Raw genomic sequence first — 9654 nt, 5'->3', positions numbered from 1 at the left:
CATATCGTTATTATCGCTCCTGCAGGGACTGAACTCGTGAGCTGAAGGAGTTTCTGAGGTCGAGTTCTTGTCATATCTTTCGTGGGGAATTTTCCCGCCAAAAACAGCCGTCCGACCAGTTGCGAGCAGCTCCATTAAATCGGAGCTCACAGATTGGTTGTCAGACCTGTCAATCATGGCGGGAAATATTTATTAACTCATTAAAACCGACTTCAGCATAAAAACAAACACTTGAACAAACATCAGGGCGATGAGAATGACCTTCAGTGACAGAAACCATCTTTGGGAAAAATGCATTTGGCTTTGAGTTTTTAGTTTGTCCCATTCACTAACATGGAGGGGCGGGCTTTATGACCTATACTGCAGTCAGACACCCGGGGGGCGATAGAGATCGAAAAGTTACATTTTTAGGGAGCTGTCATGTCGTCCATCTGCATACAGTCCATGGTGGCGACGTTTAAAGGACAGTTATTGACGTGTTTTGCGTCAGCAGTGGTCGATCTGCAAAAGACTCGCTCTAGAAACCAGTTGTTGGTGAAGCGGCGTGTTTTTTTTTTTTTTTTTTTTTGCTTGTGTTGCGATGACTAAAGATGATAAAACATCAAAAATAAGCTGCAAACTTTTTTTTTTTATTTAATTCTGCCTTGTACGGTGACCTTGAGTGTTTAAAAAGGAGGCCAAAATGCAATTTTTATTATCATTGTTATTATTATTATTATTATTTATTATTATTATTATTCATTATTATTATTATTATTAAACTTTAAGTAAAAGACTATTTGCCAACTGACTGACGCCACACTTGGCGGGTTTCCATTAACTCTTAAATTGCGCACGCAGAAATTGCAAATATAAAATCCGCCTAAAACAACTCCCATTTTTCGCAAAATAAGTCTTTTTACGCTCGCATGAGGTGATATTTCAGGAGATTTAAAAAGCCATATTTAACAAATCTGCAATGAAACACTTTTTAGTCTTTTGTAGGTCACATGATGCTGTGGCTGTGTGCTTGTCAGTGGCCTCTGCAAAACAATTAAAATTGAATTAAAAAATGATCGTAAAGAATTAATTTGTCAGAAGTCAGCTGATTTATTTGATTTAAAGCCAAACCCGTGGCGAAGAGTCGAGAGAACGGAGGAACTGGCGGCAACTTGGACAATCATGAATTTACTTTTTTTATCTTTTTCTTGTTTTGGGTCCAAAGAAGCAGAATATTTCATGTTGGATTTATTTTTTTATTATCTTCTAACTTGAAATGAATTCTTAATAATCGGTCTCCTTGTGGTCATTTTAAGTTTGACGTGTGGCCGCAGTGATTTCTTTTTTTGGCTTTAACCCTTTAAAACCTGCATCAACATCAATTTTTTTTTTTCTTTTTTTTAGTTTATTTTCTTCTAAAAAATTTGGGGTGAATGTTGGATGTTCTGCAAATTGCAATAAATAATAAAATTTTTATTTTTTAAGCTAAAAGAAATATACATATATATATATATATTTTACAGAATTATTATTTTTAAGCACTTTTTCCTGGTCATTCTCTTGTCTTATTTTAATTACTGTTTCTTTCTAACTTTCTTGTACTTTAACGAAAACATTTAGCTAATTTTGGGTAATTTGTTCTTAATTTTTTGTTGCCTTTTTCCCGTGTTTTTTAAGCAAAATCAAGCCGATATTCTCAGGTTTCAAAGGGTTAAAAATGAATCTGCGTATATTTGTGACCCCTTCTAGTTTCATACATTATATGCCACATTTAACCCTTGTTACAGTATATTTTAATATTTTTTACCACTCTAAACTGGTAGAATGATCCAGTAGTTCACAAAAAAATTAAAGGTGTCGCAGAAATGTATTTTTCTGGTCAATCATCTCACGATTCCTCAGATTTGTCTCGTCATGTCGGGTTCCTGGCACCGATGTTAGGACCTAATGTCCCAAACAGAGGAGTTATATAAAAATAATATCATTTCCCACTTATTATTATTATTACCATTATTAATAGTTGTTGTTTGTTTTATTTTTCATGTGTGTTTTTGTGCCAAAATGAAGGTTTGGCCTCTGTGTCTCTCTCCTCATGGACTTCATAATGCGTCCAATAAAAGATAATATTTGCCTTTAAATAATAAATTAATGGACAGAACAGATTTTCCAGATGTCGCCTAAATCAGGGTTTCAGTACTTTTATGTACAAACACAAAAAAACAACTTGCCTTGTTGAGAATGATTGTTTTGTATTTAATGTCTTGTTTTTTTACACAGTTGAGTTATTAATGTTGGTTAATGTTGGATTTATAAGCTTTGAACACAACCTGTGACTCCTTATGTTTTAAGTTTAAAAGCCTTTTTTTGAGAGACTGCGTCATGTTTGTTTTTTGTCATATACTCCACACAGTGCACGGGGTCTAGTATGTTATTTATACATTATAAAGTGTTTTTTAATAATCTTTTATATGTAAGCAATAATTTTAAACCAGGTGCCCCAATAGAAATAAATAACTGGCGAGTTTAACCGCCCCTTTAAACCATTGCACATAGTATGTTACTGCATTAACCTCATTTTTATTATTATTATTATTATTTTAAATGCTACATTCTGGTTAACTCTTTATTTTATTTTATTTTTTGATTTATTTATTTTAATTTTGAAAGATTTTGTGAAGCAAGACAAGACAGGAAGAGCTCAATACATTGAGGGAGATGACAGGTTTGTAAACAGACAAATAGATAAAAAAGAAAGAGCAGCATATCAAAGATAATCAAGGCCTTATGGTACGGGGCACGTCTAAATTGTTCTTTCTCTTCTTCTCTTTCCTCTAAAATTTGGTTTTGTTTGTGCATTAACAGTTAACACTTAGAGGTTAAACTAATCTAAGCACGGGTTAAACAGACAGCACTGATTTAAGCACTAACTGTTTTTTTAAACTTATTTTTGTGAAATAAGCACAAAAAAATCCCAAAATCTTAATTTATAGAGGTGCCCGGTTTTGGTGAGGATCTAATAACAGAACACCGAACTTATTTAATGTGTGCAAAATTATCAAAAAAATATCTGTGAGTGATGATCTGTTGGTTTTTGTACTTAAAAAGAAAATAAAGGACATGCCCACACACATTCATGCATTACTGCTCAGATAATTGACGAAATATCAAAAGATAATAGCCTAAAAATAGCTCAAATTCAAAATCAATACTTGAGGTGTTGATATATATAACTTTTTACGGTGCTTTTAAATCGCACTGTTATTCTGAGAGGCGTTTTTAATTCGAGCAGAGTGCATTTACAAAAAACAAAACAAAAAAAACCCCATGAGGATAAGAGGCATTAAAATTAATAAACAAGCAGCAGTTTGATTGATATTCCTTTGAGTACGAAATAAAAGAAAACATGATTTAAAATAATTTAATCAAACCAACTGATATTTTCTGGCTTGCACACAAAAACAGAAAAAAGGGAAAGAAATAAAAAACAAAGATATCTGTTTTTTGTAAAGGAGCTCTTCATCGTGTCCTCCCAGTTTCTATCACTGAGGGTCGGATATCATAACTCAGACACGACATCGTTTATTTTCAAAAACAGTCATACACGCTTGTGAAAAATGTATAATTTATGGACACATTTTACTAAAAAGGAGCATGTTTTATATTTGATATTTGGGGTTTTTTTGTGTTTTGTTTTAACGCTTGCTCATTTTTGACTTTTTGGCACACACACACACAAAACAGGTTTAAACTCACGTTTCTGTCCTCGTTTAGTGTTTATCTTTCTGTGGTTTTAAACCATCACTGCTGCGTGTTTATCTGCACTTGACAGCTCACACTGACCCCTGCTGTCAGAGGTCAGAGGTCAGAGGTCAACGAGGAACAGAGCTGTTGCTCCGCTTGTAAACAGACGAAAACAAACACCAGAGTGGTGAGAGTTTTTTCCCCTGGGAGGACTCATGTTTACTTTTGACCGTGAAGCGTTTCAGAAGCTTTTTTGAGAGACATTATCGTGTTGGTGAAGGTAAAACTCAAACAGAGATAAAGACGAGAAAGATCGATATCCGACACAGAAATAACCTGGAGCGTATGAAGAAATTCGGACAGCTGCAGAAAGAGTTCACCGTTTAACAGGTTATTTCTGCCTCATCACACTTTCACAAGATAAGAGAAGATTTTGAGCTGAGCTTCCTCCTCTTTCACTCCTCGCCCTTTTCACATCACCTTTATCAGTGGTTTTAAAAAGCTCTTTGGCTCTGAAGTTTAAGGTCATAAATTATAAATTATCTCGACCTCCAGAACAGCTTCACCTTTAAGAAATGTGTTTATAAACTAAGCTTTGCTGCTGTGAATTAAATAAATTCACACCTGTGCTTTAAAAATAAAAAAACAAGCAAAATGACCTAAAAAAAAAAATTAATAGTTTAAATATATAAGACTATTAGAATGTTGTTTTTTATCATATCTAATGGCCTAACAATAAGCAAGAAATGGAAGAACAAGAAAATTACCTCGAGAAAGTGCTAAAAAAAAAAAATCTTTTTTTCACATAATTTAAATATATAATTCAGAGAATTATAAATCTACTTTTTATCATATCTAATAGCCTAACAATAAGCAAGAAATTAGTTTTAAAAAAAAGTTACAAAATATTAGACGAAAAAAAGCACAAAAAAATGACAAAAAAGGACTTTAAGAAAGTGCTAAAAAAATTATTGTATATATATTTTTTCTCAATAAAATTTCAAATTCACCCCTCCAGATTATTTTCCACATAATTTCCTTGCCAACTTTAATTTATATTTTTTTTCACAGTTTGAGGTACATTTCTTTCCATGTTGCTCATGATGTATTTTTCTGTGTTTTTGGAAGAAATCAAACCTGTTAATTTAAGTTATAGAGGGATAAATGCATGTGAAGAAAACAGATATTAAAGGGTTAAAAACCCTCATTGATCAGCATAAAATGCTCCATCATAAAGCTGAAAACAGCCTTAAACATCTACAGCAAGAACAACATATACAACAACATATACAACATATACATTAATGCATCAGTGATATTAATCCAAAAAGTGACAGAAAAGCAGACAGCAGGAGTGTCTTCCTGCACTTTACAGGCTTTTATTTTGGTAGCAGCAGCATGGAGAAAGTCCCGCCTACAAGACGCCTGATTGGACAATCCCCGACCAACGGCCGTCCTACTGACCAATCAGCTCAAAGCATTTGGACCGTTAAAGTTCAACGTTACTGCATCTCACTGCGACGTCGTCCGACGATTTTGGTAAGAAATTACCGGATAAATAATGATTTATAAAAGTTAATATCAATGTGCCGCTCGTATTTCAGTGTTTGTCACTAAACATTAAATATTTAAGTCCTTAAATTGAAAAGTAATGACGATAAGGTTCGCGACTTCGTTGCTAGCGTTACGTGCTAACACTGCTAGCTAAAGGGAGCTTGCTAGCTAAAAGCTAACGTTAGCCACTAGCTAACAGCTAGCGAAAACATTTCGCCGTTTCACTTTAAAACGTCGAGTTATTTATGATATACAGTTTCAAAATCGTATATACTTGACATAAAAGTGATTTAAAATAAGAACTAGTGTGAATGGTTTCCTGGAGATTTTGAAAATATAATTAAATATATACTTTTAATGTCTTGTCATGATAAACGTTGATTTTAAATTGATAACTGCAGGAAATTAATCATAAAATTATAATTTTCTTAATAGTCTGACATTGGCATGTCAGTTGAACTACAGTACATCGATTGTTTTTAGCATTTCATTGTCATACTAGTGGCAAAATGGGGTAAAAAACAGCAGCTGTTATTTGACTTAAAAATAATCTTTTTTTTTAGAAAAAACATACACTATGCATATACCTTTAATATTCATAAGCCTCTCAATTTTCGAAATTTTGCTTTTATAATGTTTACTTATTATTCTGCCCTGTGTTTTGCTCTTTATTAATTAATTGTTTTTGTTTTAGCTGCTGCGTATTTTTAATGCTTTTTTTTTTTTTTTTTTTTTTTTTCCAACCCCTTCTTTTTGTTTTTTTATTTATGTATTTTTACTGATGTTTGTTTACACTTTCCCCTCTGCTGCTGTAATGATGCTCCTCTCCTTCAGCTCCATCTTTTCAAGTAATCTCCTGAGAGCCACATCTGGCTTTTCATTAATTCATCCCCCCCTCCTCCTCCTCCTCCTTCTCCTCCTCCTCCTCCTCCTCCTTTTATCAAGGTGTACTCTGTTACCTTTTCTCCTGCTGCACCTGCTCCCCTCTCTCATGATCTTCTTTCCATCTTTCCACCCTCTTCATATCTCCAGATGGGGCGCAGTTTGCTTCAGATTGCTTCAGATTCTCTGCATGCTGAGTAGTTTGGGAACTCATATCGAAACTTTTAGCCAGACGTTGTTTTTATGTTGCATGGATTAGATACACACAGGCGATCTAAATTTACCTGCACAGTAGAGATGATATTAGTAAATCAATTATTGATTAATTAGTTGTAAAGTATTTAATCAAACATAGGAAATTTAATCGATTAATTGATTGCAATGTTATCAAAATATATGCAATATTTGTCTGTAAGCTTTGATTTGGGAAATTGCTTTTCGTATTGTTTGAAATAGTTGTTTTTTTCTTCAAACAATGATTTATCAATGAATTGATCTTTTCTTTCTTTTTTTTTTTTTACCAATAATTGATTTAATAATAGAGTTATTTCTTAACTTGCAGGTATTCCTGAGTGCTTATGCATCTTTCAGTTCTAGGATGATAATTGAGTTTATAGATATTGAGTGGTAAACTCTGATGGTGAAGACATGAGGAAAGTAGAAGTTAATCTGCAGTATATATACTTTTTTTTTTTGTTGAATATCATCAGTTCTGTTTCTATTTAGTTTTCTTTGGTAAAGAAAATTATTATGTTTAGTGTGTACTCGAGCTGGATAATGTTTGAAATTTGAATACTTTGTCAACAGCAACCAACAGAAGCTGCATGCTTCGACATATCCTGGTGAATTTTTCAGTGTTTGGAACACACTGAACATACAAAATGTACAAATTTTACTTTTTCCCACGGTGAAACAGATGTACAAATCCTAGCTGATTACTGTTACTAAAGAATAAATAACTTTCATTAGTCACTGCTCACTCCCAGGGGTGTATTTGCCATTCAAAACACATGTTCTAGTTGGAGGAAAGTTTTGAATTCCCAAACAAAAAAATGTTTAATTTTCTTAAAGTAGAAATTTCTGTTTGGTTATTGTAAGGTCACACAGCAGAGCAATTCATTTTAAATATTCCAGGTCCCAGATAGTGGTCATTTTTTCCACATTAAATATATATATTTTTATCTAATACTAGAGTTTTTTTTGTTGTTGTTATTTTATGCAATTTCTTCCTAGAACTAAAATTGAAATGCAAATGTATGTACAGTAGGACTGCAGTACCCAGGAGGAATTAGGTAATCATTTTCTCTCTTTCTCATTGCTCTCAGGTCATTGACCCCAAAACCAAGATGCACAGTTGCTCATCATGTCAAAGGTCACGCTGAGCTTTACCTGATTTGGTAAGTCAGATTTACTCTATATATGTTTTTTATGTTTCCATCTGTCTGCTTTTATGTGCATTGTGAATTTATCAAGGAAGTTTAATTAAAGCCTCTCTAAAACAGTTTAAATAAAAATTGAACATTATAACCTTCATTGAGGTAGGCTTTATTTCAGGACTGACTTTATTTTCAGTTTCTTCACACCTGCATGTGCCACTAGATGGCATTAAAGTCAAGCTGAAAATTCAAGTTGAAACATATCATCTCTGTCAGTGCCTCACAATTACCCATTTACTCTGGCAGCCCAAACTTAAAAGCACAATTATTTTTTATACTCAGTTTCAGTTTAGTTGTCAAAGTGTATATACATGGATTCCTTAAACATATTCATGTATTGTTCTCCTCTCCTCCGACTGTGAGTTTTATTCAGGTTTTTGTGCAGCTGTGGTCCAGCAGTGAAGGAACTTTGCAGAAGCTTTGAAAACAAACACATACTTTTTAACTCGTTTGAACTGTTTGATGCGTCTAACATGCTTTTCATTCTTCATTTTTTTTGACAATTTAACCTGTGTTCATGCATTTGGCATACCTTTTGGCAAGATTGTGTATTTTAGTGTAATCAGTGAATTTGCAGCTCAGCTCCTACAATAAGTCTAAAATACACTGTGGAAACTAAATAGTTACATTCAGACTGTTCAGGTCAAAAAATGCTCCATTGAAACCCATTCAAACTGACATTTTTGATCCCACAGCCATCAGAGCAGAAAAACATGACTTGTATTATTTCTGGGTGTCATTCTGGGCTTTTGACTCTGAATTTGTCATTTTGACTATTTTCCACCTGATGAGGTCATTTTGACCATATTTGTCATATGGATAAAATACATGCTATTTCCACTAGGTGACCTGTCACAATCGATGTAGCTGCTGATCACTGACATATCCAACCAACCAAAATCTACTTTGCAAGTAGTATTTTGAAAATAATTCATTTTCTTTCTTCTTTTTTTTTAATCTAAAAACACAGTGGCATCACGACAATATTAAGGAAACAAACAAGAAATATTTTCAGATAGAAATATATTTATTGCTTGATATTACTGTTTATGCAGAAATGTATATATTTGTCTGAGCTCACCTGTGTGCATTCACAGGGATTGTTGCAGTAGAATATTTGAGTGTATATACAGTTTTTCTCTGAGTGGGTCAGAGAAGTAGCAGAAAAAAGAAGTAGCAGAAAAATGTTGCCGTGCTCAGACAGGAGGCGATGTTTCACAGCGTGCAAGTCATATTGGCAGTGACTAAAAAGAGACAAAAGAAAATCAGTGTTACCTTGCATATATTGTTTGTGTGTGTGTGTGTGTGTGTGTGTGTGTGTGTGTGTGTGTGTGTGTGTTGCGATAACTTACATTGCTTTACCCATTCAGCCTTGGGGTCGACACAGGCTGGTCCATCTTGTGTGGTAAGACTGAGAGGAAAAAAAACAACAACAGGAAAATAGATAGATAAATATATAAAAGTTAGAGTTTAAATGTGTATGTTTGTGTGATGGACATTGTAAAGACTTACATTATAGCCTCCACACAGTGATGTTTGGCGGTTTGTTTTTTACACGTGTTCTCAGTCACTTCGCTGTAGATATTGACAGCGCTGACCTTCGTGCAGCATGGAGGGATTCTTCGGCCAATGTGGCGCCCTGATGAGGACAGAGAATGAGACAGATGAAGTTTATTTATTTGGGTTACACAAATTACGTCAAAGCAAAAATTCTCATTTATACGAAAAACTAGATCAGCAGATTGATGCTGAAAGGAAGAGATCTCCTGAAATGTTAAAAACAGGACGCTGTAGATCAAGTCATTAAATTAACAATTACAGTGATATACATATTAAAAAAAACAACATGTGGTAACCAATTGGAACTTACTGTTTTGTGCAGAGGCCTGGAAGAGCAGACACGCTGAGAACAGGAGGACAGCGATGGAGACGATTCTCATGGACATTTTGGCTGCTGGACGGGTCGACTGATCAGGCTGCAACACTATCTGAGGGACGTTTGGATATTTATCGGTAAGTTCAGCGCAATCATCTGTGGGTCAGGGGCAGCGCAGATTAGGCC

Source organism: Plectropomus leopardus, chromosome 21, assembly GCF_008729295.1.
Source record: "Plectropomus leopardus isolate mb chromosome 21, YSFRI_Pleo_2.0, whole genome shotgun sequence".
Lineage (NCBI taxonomy): Eukaryota > Metazoa > Chordata > Actinopteri > Perciformes > Serranidae > Plectropomus > Plectropomus leopardus.
This window is presented reverse-complemented; position numbering follows the sequence as displayed.